Below are 21130 nucleotides of genomic sequence, written 5' to 3'. Positions count from 1 at the left end.
GGATTCAAACCACCAACATCTAAGGCAAATGCCTAACGGCTGCGCTATCTCTCCGGCCTCAAGTACTTGTATTTTTTTCGGGGGGGTGTGCACACCTGGTGATGCTCAGGGGTTACTCCTGGCTATGTGCTCAGAAATTGCTCCTGGCTTAGAGGACCATATGGGACTCCGGAGATAAAGCCGTGTTCCGTCCTAGGCCAGTGTGGGCAAGGCCTTACAGTTTACGCCACCACTACGGCCCCAAGAACTTGTATTTTTGTTTGTTTGTTTTGGGTCACACCCGGCAGTGCTCAGAGGTTACTCCTGGCTATATGCTTAGAAATTGCTCCTGGCAGGCTCGGGGGACCATATGAGATGCCGGGATTTGAACCACCATCCCTTTGTGTCTAAGGCAAATGCCCTATCACTATGCTATCTCTCAAGCCCCAAGAACTTGTATTTTTTTAAATAAACTTGATTCAATGATGAAGCCTATCTTATTTTAGCAATAAAAATATATATACAAATATTTTAAGTCCCATCCGTCTTACTGAGACATGACTTTCCAATAAAATTTTACCTTTGCTTAATGAATCATGAAATTTCTAACACACTTCTTGTTATGATCAGTTTTCTACCAGTATACACAACTGAATTACAAATTATAATCAATCCAAAGCTTTATCCAATTCAAAATTGTATCTGAAAGGGACTTGTCACAAAAATTTAAAAATATATAGTATATAATATACTCTCTATTATATAAGCACATATATATTACATATATCAGAGAGTAAAGCAATCAATGAAAGATTTTAAAATAAAAGAGAGGCAGGAAAGGCAAGATGACAGTACAATGGAGAAGGCGCTTATCTTACATGCAACCAAAATGTGTTCAATCCCTTGTACTACATATAGCACCCCCAAATCACAAAAGGAGTGATACCTGAGTACAGTCAAGTGTGTCTCTAACCTCTCTCCTCAAAAAAAAATGTTATCTTGGGAATAAGTTTCACAGAACAGGAGTAAAATAAGTCTGATGATGTAAGCAATCATGCAAAACTCCTTACTTGTCCAGAACACATTTTGTGTACTCTTTTAACTGAACAATATATAGTTCTGAAATCACTGTACCATTCAATTTGCATGCAATAGATATATTAAAATGATTTTTTTAAGAGAGTAGAAGCTGATTTTACCTAGGGACAGGGAAGGATGAAGGATCGTATTTGGGGGATAGGTGGAGGGAAGACATTCTGATGTTGGGTGTTAAGGCATCGTTCATATGAACTATCATTAACAGTATTGTAAATCATGTTACCTCAATTAAAATGGGGTAAAAGTCCAAAGCAATACCAGAAATTTGGAAATTTCAACCTTTCCAACTATTAAAAGTGATCATGAAAAATTGTAGGTATTTATTTTTGAGCTTTGTTTGGTGGTGTTCTGGGTTTACTCCTGTGTGCTTAGGGGCCATTCCCCTGATCAGAGGAACATGTAGGTTCAGATGTATGCAAAGCACATACCTAAACCCCTGTTCTATCTTTCTAACCTTTAGATATGAATTTTTCTTGTATATAGAATAATTTTTATAACCCATTAAAGGATGGGGTTGTAAACAGTAAACAGACACTGTTTAAATTATCTGTGAAAGGCTGTACTGGCCAGCAAAAATTTTGACTTCTATTAGAAACATAAAATCAGAATTATTTTAAGAAAAGTACAAAATTGTCTTAAGCATCCCTAGAAAATGGTCAAATCTAGAGCTACAGATATTAAATAAAGGTTTAATAAATAATTGGTCACTGAAATTGGAACTGAAATAGCTGAGCCATTCAAGTAGTATCTAGTAGATATATACCACATTTTAACCTCATAGGAAATCTTTTAAATGTCGAAGTCATAACTTATAAGTTTGTTATTGAAATAAAGACCTATAGTAACAAAGTAGCTGAATCTTATTCCCAAATTCTGTTTTATGGAGACCCTAAATGTTATCATGTACAATAGATGACCCAAGGTATCTTGCTCAGGAGATTAATAAAATATTAATAGGAAGGAGTACTGGAGTGGGAGTGGGGGCCAAAGTCTTTTCCTCATAGTTATTGTAAGAGGTGTACAAGGTCCAGACACAGCATATTCAGTGGAGATAGGCAGAGGTAATGTGCCCAGATGGTTTTCATAACACTACAATTGAAGTGAGCCTTGAATGATGTGCAGGGATTTGACAAAAGGACAGAAATATTCCAGAAAAGGGGAAGAAGCAAAGTCCCAAGTGAAGCATTCTATCACCTCTCTCTCTCTCTCTCTCTCTCTCTCTCTCTCTCTCTCTCTCTCTCTCTCTCTCATCGCTCTCTCTCTCTCTCATTTAGGATGGCTGTTGCACAGGTATCTGACTGTACCCTGCACTCATGGTACATGTATTGGTAATTAGAAATGCCAGGGCATGGAAGAGGTAAAGATAGAGAGATGAAAAAGTCTGATAAAGGAAAGACGATGACATGGTTCACGTAGGTCTTTGGACTTGATCCTGTGGCAAAGCAAGTCATTTAAAGACTATTAAATGGTTGTGATGGCATGATATCACTTCACTTTTTAGAAAGGTTATTTTCCAATAGATTGGTGGTGGGTGGGAAGAGGTCAGAGGTTGGAAGAAAGAAGAGGCTATAAACGAGAAGTTGAAAGATAATTAGTAGTGGTCTGGGAAAAGACTCAAAACTGTTCAAGGAGTAAGGAGGAAAGGGTGCTAAGTGAGATGATTTCAGAATAAACCTCTGAACAAACTAATCACAACTCAATGAGGAGGAACTTAGGAAGGAATGATGCAAAGATTTCAAGCTTAAAACAAATATTATTGGGGTGGAGTCAAAGTATATATAACGTAGAGGGTATGTGTCTTGCATGTGGCCAACATAGATTTTATCCCTGACTTCCCATGTCTCCCTAGCACCACCAGAAGTAATTCCTGAGTACATAGCAAGAAGTAAGTCCTGAGCATGGTGGATATGGCCCAAAACAAATAAACAAAAGCAGAGAAGTCCTAATACTTCAATTAAAAAGTAAAATAGAAAGTAATGAGGCAAAAAGAAGCCTAGAGTGACTTATAGGTTTCTGTGAATTATGCAACTGGATAAAGAACAAGTTTTAATGTGAAAGAAAATATTGTTAGTCTATAACGCTGGCTCCTTTGTTCTGAGGCAGATAGTAAAGATTTTGTAAGCTCCATTTTTGTCTTGTTTGGGTGGGTGGGGGGGTCAAACCCAGTGGTCTCAGGGCTACAACTCCCTTTTCATTGAGCAGCACACAAGTGATCATGTGGTATGCAAAGGCCCACGGCTGCCAAAGCTGTAGGGCTGCAGGCTGCAAAGGCCCAAGGTTGCCAGGGCCCCGTGCTGCAAGGCTCACAGAGGTCCTCGGGGCCCAGCTGCTGAGTGGGGCCCAAAGCCCACCCAGAGACTCCAACATGCAGTAACCACCCAGCTGGGACAGATAAAAGAGAGGAGAGAAAGAGAAATCAAGTACAGGTTTTATTCCTCTTGGAGTCTGAGACCTGCTGCTGCTGCTGCTGCTGCTGCTGCTGCTGCTGCTGCTGCTGCTGCTGCTGCTGCTGCTGCTGCTGCTGCTGCTGCTGCTGCTGCTGCATGGGGGTTTCAGAAAGAGATATAGATGGAAATTCACTAGCCAGAGGTGGCTGCGGAGAGCCTGGGTTTAAAGAAAGAAAAAGAGATAGATACAAAGCAGGCAGCATCTCACTGATGCTTTACCCTCGGCCCCCAAAAAGTTGGCAGGCATTGCTCTGGTTGCTATCCTGCCCCCCATCCCCCAGTCCAAGTTTTTCCTTTTATACCCAGCGTGATAGGGGCCCTGTCCAAGGGGCGTGTTTAGGGGGCATGTCCAGGTTCAACTGTCATTCAGTGAAGTTACCTAAGAGGCGTGTCCTAGTCCAACTACCATACAGTGGTGCTAGGGATTAAATCCATATCTCCTTCATGCAAATCATGCACAATAGTTTTTGAGCTATCTCTTACTTTGTGAGCCCCTTTTTACACTCCCGTGTGTTAAGTTTGAGGGCCCAGAGAGATAGCGCAGCGGCGTTTGCCTTGCAAGCAGCCGATCCAGGATCAAAGGTGGTTGGTTTGAATCCAGGTGTCCCATATGGTCCCCGTGTCTGCCAGGAGCTATTTCTGAGCAGATGGCCAGGAGTAACTCCTGAGCACTGCCGGGTGTGACCCAAAAACAAAAAAAAAAAAAAAAAAGAAATGAGTTTGGGAAGCTGAGTACATATCAGGGTTAGGAACAGGTATGCAGGGATGAGGATGTAGCAGAAGAGGACTTGCCATGAATGTATGAGGTATTGGAATAAACCTTGGCCTTATGAGGAAAAAAACTTACAAGAACAGTAAACAAGGGAGACAAGAATTATGTTTTCATGGGATTTATACTGAGGCCAAAGGGAATGGAAGCAAACAGATAACAAAGGCTGAATGTCTATGAAATGAGAACATGAGGAGTCTGGATGGGGGTGAAGGTACTTTCCAAGAGAGGGTGGAGGAAGAAATCTAAGGCAACTATATCAGATCTGAATCTCCACTGAAGGAAAAGTCATGTGATTATGTTAAAAAACATTTCTGGCTGAGATCCCTAGGATAGAATAAGTTTGATATACTTCTGAGAGAGGAAATTCAAATACGGGAATCAGTGGGGACTAGGAGAGTCCAGATGCAAAAGGCAGTTCTGAAGCATGAAGGTGCAAAACTTGTGGCACCTCTGGACAGTGAAAGAAACTCAGTAGAAACTTGTAGGGAAAATCCTGGAGACTAGAGCACCAGGCTTAAATACATTTGAGAAACTGTAACATGACTCACAAATAAGTCATTGCTCAGTTGAGGACTGCCCTTTTCAGGTTGATACAGGGTCAGGAACAAACTAGTTTAGTTTTGCCTAGAGACATGAAGTTTAAAATCTTTATAATTTGTCTTATATTTATCCACCCAGAGCAAGAAACAACGTGCAGTCCAATGGTAGGTGGTCATACATCCAGGCTCACTCATCTGCTCCACACTTCATGAAGGCCAAGCATCTCCATTGTGCTTTGAGCCATGAGTAGGGAAGAGGGCCAAGAGAAATGGTAGCCCACTGCAATGTACTGAATTGATTCTTCTCTCTGCAAATCTGGAAGCTGAGGACAGACTACATATTGGGGCTGCCACTGGCCCTGAGATTAGTCACCTGTGGTTGACTAAATCTATGAAGAAGACAAGAGGGGCCTGGGAAGTTCAAACCCACATTGTTCAAGGGACAAGACACCCCTATTTTAATAATGCTACAAAGCTTATGAAATACCTTCTTAGCAATGGCACTGGAAGCTATGGCTTATAATTATCCGTGCTTAGGGTGACAAATACTGATCCCTGCCTGGGGACAGGATCATCTCAAGTCTGAGCTCATTCAAAACCACACTCCTCTTCAACTCACTGGCCAACTATTTACTCCTATGCTTTGATTCTACTCAATTTTAACCTTTAAATATTTGCACGTATTTTTACAATATCTGCCCGTCTCCTTCCCAAAATTTTCACAGTGGCAATATTTCATACATTTGCTCTGTCTCCCAGAAGTCTATGATGTCTAGGATAGCAGAATTTATATGCATTTTAATATACCACTGTAACCTAGAACCTAGCACAAGGTCTGCACACAGTGCTTACAAATAGTTGAAGAAAGTACCGGTATTAAGAAATATACTCAATTGTGAAATAGCTTATGAGAATTGATCAGACAAAAAGTCATTCAAATGAAGGCTGATGAAGATTAACTGCATCAACCTGCTATTCTAGTTATGATTCTAAAACAAATATAGAAAAGATTTTGCTATTGTTTCAATGTAAACTGATTTTTTCAGACAATTTTAAAATAATTTAACAATTTAACTCATTCAGTTATGCAGAGATGATCTACTTGAACAATGTTTTTAAAATATGGAATTTAAAAAAAAAAACTCGCAGGTTAGGCCAATTTAAAATATAAAAAACTTTTTTTTCTTTTCTTTTTTTGGTTTTTGGGTAACACCCAGCAGCACTCAGGGGTTACTCCTGACTCTATGCTCAGAAATCTCTCCTGGCAGGCTCAGGGGACCATATGGGATGCCGGAATTTGAATCACCAACTTTCTGCATGCAAGGCAAATGACTTACTTCCATGCTATCTCTCCGACCTCCTAAAATAAAAAGCTAATAAACTAAACTCTAGCAGTCACATTTATTAATATAACACTGACTTCCCCTCCCCCACTTAATTCTTTTTGTTTGTTAGTTTGTCTTTGTTTTGGGGCCACACCTGGTGATACTCAAGGGTTACTCCTGGCTATGCACTCAGAAATCACTCCTAGCTCAGGGGACCATATGGGACACTGGTGTGATCAAACCAAAGTCGTTCTAGATGGGCCGTGTGCAAGGCAAAAGCCTTACCAATCTGCTACAGCTCTGCCCCCTCTATTTAATTCCATGGTTGGTAATTTATGCTCTTGTTACTATTAGAGAAGAGGAAATTATGAGTAGGAGAACCTTAGGTTATATACTGACTAAGCAGCAGAACTAAGATTCATATTCAGATTTGTCTGATCCAATATCTATGTTTTGTTGTTGTTGTTGTTGTTGAGGGCAGGGACTCTCAGCTGTGCTCTGTGCTTAGGGATCATTCTTGGAACAGCTGGAGCATTCATGTATGGTGCTAGGGATTGAACCCAGGTCAGCTGCATACAAGGCAAGAACTTATCCACTGTATTACCTTTCTGGTTCCCAAGCCATATTTTAAGTGAAAGAAATGGACCCTGACAGCTTGATCCTTGTCAAGCTGGATCCTTCCATAAAAAAGAGGTATACCAGGACCAGAGAGATAGCACAGCGGTGTTTGCCTTGCAAGCAGCCAATCCAGGACCAAAGGTGGTTGGTTCGAATCCGGGTGTCCCATATGGTCCCCCGTGCCTGCCAGGAGCTATTTCTGAGCAGACAGCCAGGAGTAACCCCTGAGCACTGCCAGGTGTGGCCCAAAAACAAAAACAAACAAACAAAAAAAGGTATACCAAAGGGGACATAGGACTGTGATGAAGAGTCTTAGGAATTTTGGAGGCGGAGAAGGTACAGTAGATTTATTTATTAAAACTATAAATACTAATATTATTATGACCAAGTTACCCAAACTATCAAGCAGTATCAATGTCTGGTAACATCAATTAAAGCAAATACCCCATTATTTGGAGTCAAATGTGTAGGTAGTAGCAGAGAAAAGATAATTCATGAGAGAAGCATAGAAGGACAATAACCTAACATTTACTGGGTGCCTATTTTATGTCAGAAACTGTGTATGAGGTGCTCACACATATTATTTATTTCAATCCTAGAAATTCTACAAAATTAGTGATATTAGTAAAGAAAGAAGAGTAGCAGAATAATAATGATAGTTGACTATACCAACTTTCAGTCCTCTCTTCTGAAGGATATGAATGCACCTTCAGTATTTCCACTGGGAATGTGTCTGGAATGAAAATTGCTAAATTCTCAGAAAGAAGATATTTAATAGCTTTCAAGCCTCTCCCTTAGAACTGTGAGTTTTTGCCACTCTCTCTATTCCTCCTTCTTCCTACTTGGGAATTGTATGTGCAGCTCTGTTCCAAGACCATGAACATATGGGCGTCATATGACATATGGATCTAAGAGGCAGAATCAGCCTAGGCCTCCAAAGACTCAGACCATCATACCAACTGTAGATTAATTCTCAACCTTTTTTTTTTATGTGAAAGAGAAGGAAAAAAAAAAACCTACATATTTTGGTTTAGAGAAGCCACAGTGAGTCTCTAAAACAGGCAGCTAATTTTAACTAATGCAACATTTCATCTATAGTGGTGGTATAAGACCACAACAGCCAGATCTATCAATCAGCAAAGTTGTACATTTAGGTAATATCCTGAGAAATTATCGTATAATTTGAAACAGATTTGTCTTGAAGGGGGAACAAAAATGCTAAAATGTAATTTGCTAGAAGAGGGAAGGTTTTAAATAGGCTCTCCCTGAGAAACCATCAGAAAGAATATACTTCTTGGCAGTAAAGAGTTTAATCTCTTACAAGGATAGACAAAGAAAGCTCTCAGTCACCTGCACTAAGCTGGAGTGGTAGAAAAATAGAAGCTGTGTATTTGGTAACTTCTGTGAAGGATGCTGTGGGCTGAGGAGGCAGTGTTGAGTGGAGCACTGACAATGGACACAGAATGAAACCAACAGGAAGAAATACAAAGGATTCTGAAATGAAAGAAGCGGGAGATGAAGTTCAAAGATACACAAGACAGGGACAAGCAGAAATCCTAAGACCCATATCAAAGACTGCATAAAGGTCAAAGAGGCAAAAGGAAAGGTCAAGGTTAAAACTCTGGCAACTCATTTTTATTCATATTCAACAGCATTGAAGAAGTGAATTTAAATTATGTTCCAACTGAGTGGAATCTTAGATGAAAAGAAGTCAAAGAACAGGGAGTTCATTATTACCCTTTGTCTAATTTCCAAGTGAACAACAGTGATAAGAACTTAATAGAGATTTAGTAATTGGAATTAGGCCTAATTATTTTAATATCAATTTTAGTAATCCAGAAAGGAAATATAAATTATGTCTGCCAAAGACATTATTGTAAACATAAGGAAAAATCTAAGTCACATTAAATATACTAGGAAGCTTAGAAAATACAGATGGGCAATAAAAATATAAACAACAATGAAAGACAGTATGCAAACAGACATAATAAAAAACTAGGTTGCATTTTCCCCTCATTAAAAAATTTCTGTGCTATCACTGGGCTTCCCAAATTCCCAAAATTCCTCTCACATGATCACACACCTAAATTGTTGCAGCATCCACTACTCTGGAATCTGGAGAATAGTGTGGGAGAGGTTTCCTAGGTGAAAGGCAATCTTAGGGGATCAAAAGTAACAAGAATAATTCATCATGTGATTATTTCTGACCTATATGCTTGTATGCTTATATGATGTACGCTTGTATGATGTGGGAATGGGTAAATAAAATAAAGTTTAGAAATTCAAATTGATAGGCTAAGTGAAAATCAAATTAAACAGAATATCTTTCTTTTTTTGTTTGTTTGAGGGGGCCACACCTACAACAAAAGTGCTCAGGGATAACTCTTAAAAGTGCTTACGAAACCAGATGTTGTGACAGGGACTAAACCAGAATTGGCTATGTGCACCTTAACCCTTAGCCCCATAAACATCTCTCAAAAGGAACATAAAAGTTCAGGCATTAAAATTTACAGATAAAAACTTTATATCATCTATATAAAAACATTTTTGTTTTTTGGGTCACACCCAACAGAGCTCAGGGGGGTTAGTCCTGGCTCTACACTCAGAAATCACTCCCGGCAGGCTCATGGGACCATATGGGATGCCAGGATTCAAACCACCATCCTTCCAAATGCAAGGCAAACGCCCTATCTCTATGTTATCTCATCAGCTCCAAAAACATTCCTCTTTTTAACTTTAGAAATCAATTCACACACACACACAAATTTCAGGTCACTGAATAAAAACCATATAGTCTATTTCGTTTTTGAGAAATAATGAAGTGTTATTCAGTAGAATGAAGAAATAATCTTTCAAGTCAGAAAACAAGAAGTAATTCACAAATGTTGCTAGCTGTCTGATCCCATCTAACCTGACTTCAGTAAAATGAAAAACTCTGGAGACAGTAAAATTATTAGTAGTTGCCAGAGGCTAGAGAGGGAGAACTAAATATCTGGTAAGCAGATCATTTTCTAGGCAATGATACTATGATATAATTATAGATATGTGATACTATATATTAAGCAAAAGTCATGGAATATACAACACCAAGTGTGATCTCTACGTATAGACTTTGGTTGATGATTCATCATCGCACGTTAATTTATTGCAATTATGTACCACCCCAGTGAGGACTGTTGGAATAGGGCATTACCTGCAGGCATAGTGGCAAAAGGTATATGGCAAATCTCACACTTTACTCTCAATTTTGCTATAAAACTAAGGCTATTCTGAGAGAGTGAGAGAGATCATTTTATTCATTTTTTGATCGGGGGAACAATGTCCCTTTTAAGCTATTAAGCTATTAGGGCCTTTTTATTTTAAGGTTGATGCTTGATTCTGAAGAATGAAACTTCTGGAAAAGGGTCATTAAAAAGCAAACTCGGATGATGCCAGTGAAATCACTCCAAATGTGAAAAGATTTATGTAAGGCTGAATATGTTGGAAAAACATGAGATGTTTTGAAGAACAGAAAATTTAATTCTAATGTATATTTTAACTTACTGTTATAAAATCATTTTGAGGGGTCAGTCAATTTTCAAGAGGCAAGATTAAACTGTAGACTCAGTGATAAATCTGCCCTTCATTATCTGAATTAAGAGTAGTATCTAACATGTTAGGGCTTATAATCTTAAATCACCAGGCCCAATTACTTTGTGGGATTAGCTGTCATTTTTTGTATCCTTTTCAATATAAAATGGAGTTGCTGACTAGGAAAGCCAGGGGCAAAACAAAGTCACAGACACCCACAACTCACAGTTTGTGGGGTGGTTGGGAGGTTTGAGTTACCTGAAAATGTCAGGGAGACTGAAATTATTAAATAATTGTTAACTACAGCACTTTGGGTGGGCTCTCATTCTACATTCAGGTTTAGGAAGCAGAATAATCTGACAAAGACACAGACTATTTGCCCTTTAGAAAGCAGTGATGATATTGTCTATTTTAGTTGCCTACTTATTGGCAAGGCAAAAAAAGAAAAACATCCACTTTTTTATTTATACTGTTAGTTTTATATGCAGCAAAGGAAGTTTTTAATGCAAGGGAGTTCCCACATAGGTTTGAGTTTATCCATTTGGGTTTGTCCTTTTCTTGGGGTGGAGGGGGGGTGGGAAAAGAGATGCTGCTGGGAGCTGGAAGTCAGTTGAACTACAAATAAGACTTCCACAAATGCCATCTGACTCAAGGCAACCTATGGACTTTGGGAAGTCAGTTGAGGACACCAGAGAAATGCCAACGCTGAGCCTCCCGCCTCCCTGTTGACCTCTCAACACCTGCTCAGAGGCAAACCCAGAGGAGGAAACTTCAAGCCTGTCCTTCCAGGGGTGGAGGCTTGAACCTTCTTCCTTCCAACCTTCCAACCAGCCATCTCCCCGATCCAAATTGCAGGTGACTGAGCGTGCCTGGAAACCAATATTGTCAATAGACAGCTCTAGGGCAGGGGCAGAATGCTTGGACCAGAGAAGCGGGCGTCTTGGAGGGGAGTTGCTAACCTAGGGAGGGCAAAACTGCAGCTGGGCACCCAGATCCCTGTACCCGCACCTCCCCGATCTGCGCACTCAGGTGCAGCACCCACACTGCAGAGGTGCAGCCGGGACCGCCCCGCCGCTGCCGCCTTCGCCCACGCCTTCGCCCACGGCCACACATGATCCCCCCCCCCCCCAACCAAGCACCCAAAAAGCTCCTCTCCAGGGCATCAGTCAGGCAGTCAATCAGTCAGTCCCTAGCTCCAGAAGCAAGAAGCAGAGAAGCCACGACCCATTGCTCCAGCAGGGCCACCTGCGCGCAGGCCCTGGCTGGCAGGTCGGTGGAAGGAAGGAAAGAAGGAAGGAAGCGCGGACAGGTAACCGCACCTGCTCGGTCACCTCCACCTGCTGCGTCCCTACACCCGGCTTTTCGCCTCCTCTACCACCTGGATCCACTCGGGTCCTTCCCGAGGAGCAGGGAGGCGTCCCGCTCCCAGCCCTACCTGCACGCCCGCAGTTCGCGCGCGCGGTGGATCCAGCGCCCCGCGCACCGCTCCGGGCGCCCCGGCCCGCGGCCCCGGCCACCGCGCTGGAGTCGGGCGACCGCGGCGGCAGCGGGCTCAGCGGGAAGCCCCGGCGCTGCCCGGCTCGCCACCTCCGAGCGGCTCCATTGTGACGCGGCGCGTCCTGCCGGCCAATCGCGGCCCGGCGGCGCGAACCGCTGACTAAGTTCGCGGGAGGAGGAGGAGGAGGAGGAGAAGGAGGAAGGGACTGGGCGGGCGCAGGGGTGGCGGCGGAGGAGAAGGAGGCTGCGGCCGCCGCTGCTGCTGTTGCTGCTGTTGTCGCTGCCGCTGAGCTTGATTTTTGCAGCCGCCCGGGCCCTCCTGCGCGCCCCACCTCGAGGCTGCGGGGGCCGGTGACTCAGCCCAGGCGCCTTGCAAACAAAGCGCGGCTGCCAACCCCCCTCGAGCGCGCCATGTGGCCGCCCTGGCCCACTTGCCCGTGCCCGAGCTCCGGGCACAGCCCTCTGCGCCTCGGGGTGTGGGTACAAAGGAGGGTTGGGGGGTGTTGATGGAAGCCGGAGGGAGGAAGCTGACTCAGGACCCGTACTGGGCACTTTCGAAGTGCATTTAACATGCCAGGCCCGGTTCGTGCCCTCGGGCACCCCCCCTGTCACTCCTTCTACTTGCTGGAACCGTTGAGGAGGCTGGGGACCCCCACCTCTGAGCACAACTTGGCCGGTCGAGTCCTTGAAGAGGCTGGCCCTGGTGCTGGATGGAGACTTAAGTTGGGTTCAACTTAAGCGGGTTCAAACTAAGACTCTGGCTGGGCCTTGGGGTGGCCTCGTCTCTTGCAAACCTTCCTACCCTCTGGGTAGAAAGGGAACAGCCAGGTAGAGGAATCGACCTTAGTCCATTGCCCGGACTTCCAGGGCTTTTTGAGTGTTTGACACAGTGAGGTATTTTTGTCCACACACCTTACTTACTAAGCAAAGGCCATTGGTTTAAACGCAGGAACTCGGTGTTATTAGTATAACCCTAATTCCCATCCCAAAGCCTTTCCCTCCCTATCCTCATCCCCACCTCGGATTTAACTCTGTGCTCACACTCATCTGCAACACAATGAGTCAGTTAAGACAGTACTTAAATCTCTGAGTTGCTATGTCAATCACATTCCCATCTAAAAAGTTATGTACAGAGACCTCCCAAAGGATTAACACAAAGACAGCAGAAAACAGCGTCTGGGGGCATCGGATGGACTTTTGTATATGGATATGAAGATTATGACACAACTCCCTTATACAAGACCACCTTGGATCCCACAGATACGGTTCTGATTAAAACTTCAATTTGAATTACATTAAAAGGGAATAAGACTACTCAAGTTCCTCATCCATTTCATTCTGGCTTGTCAACTGTTTTCCTGAGCTTGGAGAAAAGGTGGAAAGAGCATTTCTTCATTTGGTTATGCATAGAGGCTTTTATTGAGCTTATGTATGTGAGACCTTCTGTATTGCACAGAATTTATTAAGCAAATTTAGATTAGGATTTTGTCCCCAAACTATTAGTACTAGGAGCAAAAGGTATGTCTTGAAAGTATTTACCTTCTAGTGCATTTGTATATTTGGAAAGGAGTGTTTCTCCCCTTCTAAGTTCACATCAGATAATCGATATTTTTCTGCCAATGTATCACCACTTGTATGAATGAGGTTAATTATTTAACCTCTCTAGAAGCCAGTCTCTATAAATAAAGAAGTTGTAAATAGATCAGTGTTTCTTGAACTATGGTTGTCTTTCTAATCCAGTTTTCTTTGCCTGCCTCCTGTTCTACTTTTTAGCTTTCTAGTCTAATACTGTGCCTCGCAGTCTCATGACTTTTACCCAAGACCCTCTTGGAATATCTTGGGGACCTTATGGACCCCAGGTGAAAAAAGTTGCACTAGATGATATGTCAAGGTTAAAGTTCACTGATGATGTTAATAAAAACGTGGTTTTTAAGGTTAATAACCAAAGTCACCATTAACAGGAAATTAATGTGATCAAGTTTATTAAGACAATTAGCTTTGGGTTAATTTTATAAGGGTATCTTATAAATATTTTATTACAGCTCTCAATAGTTCACTCTTCATAGTGACATTTATTACAGATGCTGGAGAAAGAGGGCTTCTAAATTTGTGATGCTTTCTGAATTCTCCTGAACGCATGGCATCAATAAGAGAAATTAACATTTATCTTGTTCCTCCTTTTTCTGGTACTTTAAGTTCCTGTTTGCATTATAGTGAGATAACCTCACATGCTGAACTCTATTGCTTCACATGTGATACAGGCCTACAAGAAGAGACATATTTTAAATGGAAAATTATTGGCATGTTAAGACAGGATTTATAATGAGGACAACAGATACTCTGATTTTTTTTTATATTTGTGCCCAGTTTTCCCACAACCTTATAATATCTTTGGTGAGGGAAAGAAACTATGAAACCATAGAATATGTAGTGTTTTTTAACAGAAATATAAGAAAACAAACAAGCTAATTAGAAACATATACATGGGAACTGAGACTGCTATTTGCCTGTTGTTGTGATAAGTAGAAGATCTCTGGAATATTCAATAATAGATATTAAGACAACTGTATGTATGTTTGAATAAAATAATAACAAAGAAAAAGAGAATATATAATGTTTTTGGAAGAATGAAATTCTCTAAAGGACATTTTTTAATCAAGTGATTTTGGTGAAAGAAAATTTGAAAAAATTCAACCACTATTTTCATTAATTTGTTTAAGTCTGAAAGAGAAATTAAAAGTCACATCACAGGGTTAGAGCAATAATATAGAAGGTATAACTTCACCAAGAAACAACAACAATAACAAAACAAGATAACTTCACATAGCGACCCTTATTTTATATCGGGCACCCTATATGGTTGCCTAGACAGACAGGAGTGATCCCCATGAGTATAGAATCAGAAGTAAGCCCCAAGCACTGCTATATGTGGTCCCAAAATTAAAAAGTTCCCATTATAGATATTAAGCATGTATATTGCCTATCAGTGTGCTAAATACTATGGGTGATTCCAAAGAAGTACTAGACCCACTACCTGACCTCTGATGCTCTTACATAAACATTGTCAACACATAAAAACATGGGATACTTGTACACAAGTGAAGATAAGAAATAATGTAATAAGTACAACCTTACAAAGGGAAAAATTGAGTTATTAAAAGGCAATCAGGACTTATACTGTATTATCTTTGCCTTGTTTTTCCCACATATTATTTGAAATATAATCCACCACCGTTGTGGCTCAGCCAATTTCTGATAAGATGAACATATTTAGAAGAAGCAGAAATCAAAATATTCTACTTTCTACAACATTAATTTGAGTAGAAGAGCTTGTAGAGTTTATTATTATTATTAATAATATATTAATATCATTATATTATATAATATATAATAATTATATAATATATAATATATTAATTAATAATATATATTAATATAATGTGAAAACATTAATAAACTAAGGAGATTAATTACTAATACTGACTAATGTAGTCAGTTTCTCTAGTCAATGACAAGCAAAGTCACAAATAAAACAGTTATAAAAGAAGCACTATAATTTGGTAATCTTGCATCCAGATGAAGAAATCATCTGAGGGCCCGGAGAGATAGTACAGTGGCAATTGCCTTGCAATCAGCCAATCCAGGACCTAAGGTGGTTGGTTCGAATCCCAGTGTCCCATATGGTCCCCTGTGCCTGCCAGGAGCTATTTCTGAGCAGACAGCCAAGAGTAACCCCTGAGCACCGCCGGGTGTGGCCCAAAAACAAAAAAAAAAAAAAAAAAAAGAAATCATCTGATTTATGGATTAAAAAGAGCTGTTGATCTGGTTCCCTGGAAAAGAAATTTTTTTGAATGAGTCGACCTTAAGCTGTGTTCCATTTGACTATATTAAAATTTAGTTTTCTGCAAGTCTTGAGAAAAATTTTACAAGTAAGTAAAATAGAATGCTATCAATATTAATAGTTCTTTCTAATTCAATAGCCTTAAAAAGTTATTAATAATGATGATCACTTATTTCATTGATTAAATGAAATGTCTATAGTACATAAGATAAAACTGAGAATCTGATAGAAGTGAGGAAGAATACCAGCACAAATATAATTATTTCCTTTAAAATAGGTACTCGGGTGGGGTACAGATTTAGATTGCAGACAGCATCTTCAGGAGGAATGGATATTGGTAAGTAAAGGATTAAAGGAGAATCATACTGAATATGATTGTGAGGAAGTTTAGCAAAGATTCAAAATTAGAATATTGCCTTTGAAAATTCTCTGGCATAATGGTTCACAGTTTATTGGTTTTAATAAAATGTCAAGTTAGAGGGAAAGAACAAAAGCTAGAATTCATTTATAGTTTTGCATGTTCAGAAAGTTTACAAGAATCCTGTTGCTAGTACAGTTGTGTATAATTGGGTATATTGTCATTGATAAAAAATCCATATTTATTTTTGGCCCAAACATTTTACCATGTTTTCCTGGCCCTTTCAATATCCTGGTTACAGAGATTTAGCATAAATTTTTCTTGGGCCTGAGAAAATGTTGAGAATGACCCCAGAGAATGAGCTCAGGCATAAGAATTCTGAGGACAGGATGATAAGAACTAAACATTTGTTTAGAATAAGGTAGCTTGACTTAAAAATCTAGATTTGTGCAAGGCCAACTCTGAGCTTCTTTTTGTGTATGCTGCTCTTTATCAGGGTCCCAGACTGAAATATTCAGGGCTAGTTACTTTGTGTTCTCACAACTACTCACTGTCAACTGCCTTAACCCTGCTCTTCCTTATGAGACAGGTGAGATGGGGAGACAACTTTCTAGCCTCTTCTTTCTAGCCTCTTGGAAGGGAAAACACTAACTCCTGTAACAGGATGCCTGGCATCCCTAGTTGATCTGTCTTCTGGGACATTGTCCAAATATTTCTTTGAAAGTTCTCATTTAAAGAATATTTGCTGTCATCTGGGTCACTTATTGGAATACACTAGGCAGCAGCCAGCCAGTTATTGACTCTTGTCCCTTTCTTTTCCATAAAAAGGTGACTTCCAAGAAAATATTTACAAAGGGAGCTAGACTGGAAAGAAAACAAACCCACAAGTAAACAGAACCGGTGCTTCTTAACTCAAGATAGCCTAAGGAAAGCCCAGATAACTTCTACTCAAACCTGGCACAGTGTTTACCAGGATCCCTGTAAGGATTCTTTCTGCATTTTTTTTCCTTTTTGGTTTTGGGGGCCACATCCTGAGATGCTCAGAGGTGACTCCTGGCTCTGAGCTCAGAAATTACTCCTGACTAGCTAGAAAGACTAGATGGGATGCTGGGGATTGAACCTGGCTCCGTTGCGTGCAAGGCAAATGCCCTCCCTGCTGTGCTATTGCTCTGATTCCTCTGCCTGCATTTTTGAACCATGCTGAAATCTGAGCCAAAAGTTGTCCTTATATTGTACAAGAGGACAATTTCTAAGGTTCCTTATAGTAAATGCTTATATATTTCTTTGATTCAGTGTAACTCAGATCTCATTCCAGCCAGACCTTGGGCCCCGATTGTCACTCTGTCCATCAATAACTATGCCTTGGTTTGATACATGACCATATTATAAGTCACAATGAATTTAATGCTCATGTAAACTTTCTAAGAGTAGGAGTTAATAGGTATTGGGTTTATTATCATTTTTTGTTTGTTTTGGGCCAGACCTTGCTATGCTCAGGGATTACTCCTGGCTCTGCTCTCAGAGATCTTTTCTGAGGTGTTTAGAAGATCATGGAGTTCTGGGTCTCAACCCAGGGTCAGCCACATGCAAGGCATACTCACTGTTCAATCCTTTTGCCCCCAGATTAATTAATAATCACAAAAGTAAAAGTAAGTTGTAAAAGAAGAAGATCTAAAAACCTTTTATAACTGGGACTTAAAAGAGACATGCCAGAAAGAACACTGGGCATGGACTTTGGATTTGATATTTTTTTCTGGTCATGAGACATAGGCCAAACCACTAATGATGAGACAAAATTTTCTGTTTTCTAATGTGTCATAAAGTTCTCTAGACCATCTAAAAGTGATATAGCTCATGTTTCAGAAGCCACAAAGTTTACTTAATTTCACTCATTAATTTATCATTCAATAGATGATTATTCTTTTTCTGCTAAGTGCAAAAGGCTGCACTTAGTAGACAAAGATTTTCCATTTCTGGGAAATTATTGGTCCATGTGTATGGTTTTTAGCCTATTTGAGGTCTGCATTCTCCCAACATCTTAGGGTGAATGTGATAACTTAGTGAGAATTAACCAAATGAACTCCAGTCAGTCCACCAAACAACATTCTCTTTGCTTTTTCTCTCCCAAATATACCTATACTCAAATGTATATTATGGCCAGATCAATAGCACAGCAGATAGGCTGTTTGCCTTACGTGGCTATCCCGGTTTTGATCTGCTTATGATTATACTAACTTATTTTTGCAAAATTCTTAGAATTAAAGGAGCTATCTCCATTAAAACATTTTTTTTCTTGTAGGAACATGGGTTGGAGCAAACAGGAACAGAATACTTGCCTTTAGGAATCTTAGTTTTTAAGACAAGAACAAGAGGCAAATATGTAGCCAGATATCTGAATAGAAATGGAATTCTTGAAACAGTGCTGTCTATGACCTAAATTTATTTAATAGCTTCATATAACCTGGTTACCTTTTCAAAGGGGACAGTAAAATAACAAACATGATCCTGACTTATTACAACATTAAGGGTAAAGTCAAATGTGTCTGACATTGATAAAGAATGGGTTAAATTAGAGAAATTCAGAGGTATTGAACTGTGATGAACTTTAACAAAACTGAGGACTTTCATGGGGTGTCAGTTTTTTTTTTTAGTGAATAGAACAGCTTTGCATGACTGATAGAGTTGTCACTCTAAGGGGGGAGAAACACAGACAACTGGATCAGAAATAATTGGTCTCTGCAATTGCACTGGTCATGTGCTGAATTGAACTTTCTCTTCCTGAATACCTCAGTCTACAGCTTTTCCTTCAGAGGGGTTGAGGGATCTGTAGTTTAGCAATTGCCATCTATCAGCCTTACAATCAATCAGGCCTGAGAATGATGGCACATCTGTGGCAAGCTTAGCAGACTCAGCAAGGCTAAGGATTGCTGAAAGATGATGTAATTTTAGGTATTAAGATTATAGAGGTGAGGCTGGAGAGATACCCTGGAGGTAAGGCATTTGCCTTGCAATCAGAAGGTCGGTAGTTCGAATCCTGGCATTCAATATGGTCTCCTGAGCCTGGCAGGAGTGATTTCTGAGTTGACTAGATTTACTTATTAATTTAATAAAAATTAGTTTGTGCTTTGGGTTCCTTAAAAACAAAACCTGTTAAATGCACTCATAAGGTAAATACCTTCTATTTATAACATTCACATAACATTTAAATAATGTAGCCTTCCTAAACATCGTGTTCTTACCTCTATAATCTTTTTGTTTTTGGTTTTTGGGTCACACCCAGCATCGCTCAGGGGTTACTCCTGGCTCTATGCTCAGAAATCACTCCTGACCGGTGCAATTGCAGAGACCAATTATGTTTTACAGAATAATTGTCAAATGTATGAATAAATGAAATGAGACTTCTGAGCACATCGTCAGTATCTTCCATTTTTCCAGGGTCAACTCAGCCATTTATCCCCCTAGTTTGCTTACTTCTGGTGTGGTGTTCTTATTTGATGCAAGAAACCATTTTATAAGACTGGGATTTGTCACTGGGAAAGAGTACATAAAAATGATGGGGAAAGTGGAGGAATTGATAAAGAAGTGGCAACATTTGCTAAAACTGGCTAAAACTGTCTTCTTGTAACATCCCTGCCACTATGAACCATTTTATTTCCAACAGGAATGTGTCTTGTCTTTGAAGTGCTATAATTATAAGGTTTCTTTGCTAAATTGAGAGACCTCCATAGCAGTTATCAGGAGATCCGGGTACTCACTAGTGTTTCTCAATTAGGTCAGTGATTTAATGCAAGGACCCAAGGATGTGATGCTCCTTGCTAAAAAATTATGGAGATCATCTTGATGGTGCTTAGGGATCAACAGGGTTACACCTGGGGGAGAAGGTCATGTACCTGAAATCAAACTGGGTTGAATTCCTGGAGTTATAGTATAGTGAGTGGGTAAGGCCTTGCATGCAGATGAATTGATTGAATCCCTGAAACCATACATTTTGGTTTTAGATTTTGGTTTTGGTGTCACACTTGGGAGTACAGAGGGCTCATTTCTGACACTCTGTTCAGGGATCACTACTGGTGAGTTTAGAGTACTGAAGAGTTGCCAGAGATTGAACCCAGGTTAATCACTTGGAAGGTGGTTAACCAGATCCATCTGAACCACATATTATCCCTGAGCACCTAGATAGAAATAAGACCTGAATACTTCTGGGTGTGACCTTAAAACAAAACAAAAACAAATGCTTTCCTAAATTGATGGGAAAAGAGATTAAGGGACTTTGAACAATTTTCTTCACTAGATTCTAAATTACTCAAGGGAAAGAAATGTGACTTTAGCTCTTAGAATTTCAATGTGGTAACAGGATAGTGGGAGCTCAATCAACTCAATGAATGTGGGGGGAAATCTCATATATTATATTCTTATCTACATAAAAGTAGGAAGGGTCATAACTGCTTTTTAAAAATTTTATACCTTTATATCTGCTAAACCAAAGTATCAAAAAATGAAACACAGAAAAAGGAATGTTTTCTCCACTGGAGATATTTATAATACAAGAAATCATACTATTTTTCCATCCTCCCTCCCTTTGTTGTTGTGATGATCAGGGTTCAAGCACTTTTATTTATGGACTTCATTCATACTTGGTTGTGTAACACTGATAATCACACATTGTAGTGCTGTGGATCACACATGCCAGTGATGCCAGGGTCAAGCTTAACATGTGGGATGGTGTTGGGGATAGATTTCAGAGTCACATGCTAAAATGCCCCATCACTGAATCACATTCCTAGGCCCTGTAGTTGATTTGTTTTATTGAACATACTGAGTTAAGTTCAGAAGTTCCAGAATTTAGAAATAGAATATAGTATATAGCCATATTTTATTGTTTCAACTATAGGTTTGTTTTGTATGGCATTGAAGATATCATTTGCACTCAAAAACCAAGTTTAATTTCTTTGTCTTGTGTTTTTGCCTTTCAGAACATTTTTATTTATACCTTTTATAATGCAGAATATATTGTATTCTTTCTCATTAAAAGTAAAGAGCAGGGATTATTAATTATCAATGTTAAAAAAATGAAAAGACAGTTCAC

The sequence above is a fragment of the Suncus etruscus genome, chromosome 4 (genome assembly GCF_024139225.1).
Source record: "Suncus etruscus isolate mSunEtr1 chromosome 4, mSunEtr1.pri.cur, whole genome shotgun sequence".
Taxonomy (NCBI): domain Eukaryota; kingdom Metazoa; phylum Chordata; class Mammalia; order Eulipotyphla; family Soricidae; genus Suncus; species Suncus etruscus.
This window is presented reverse-complemented; position numbering follows the sequence as displayed.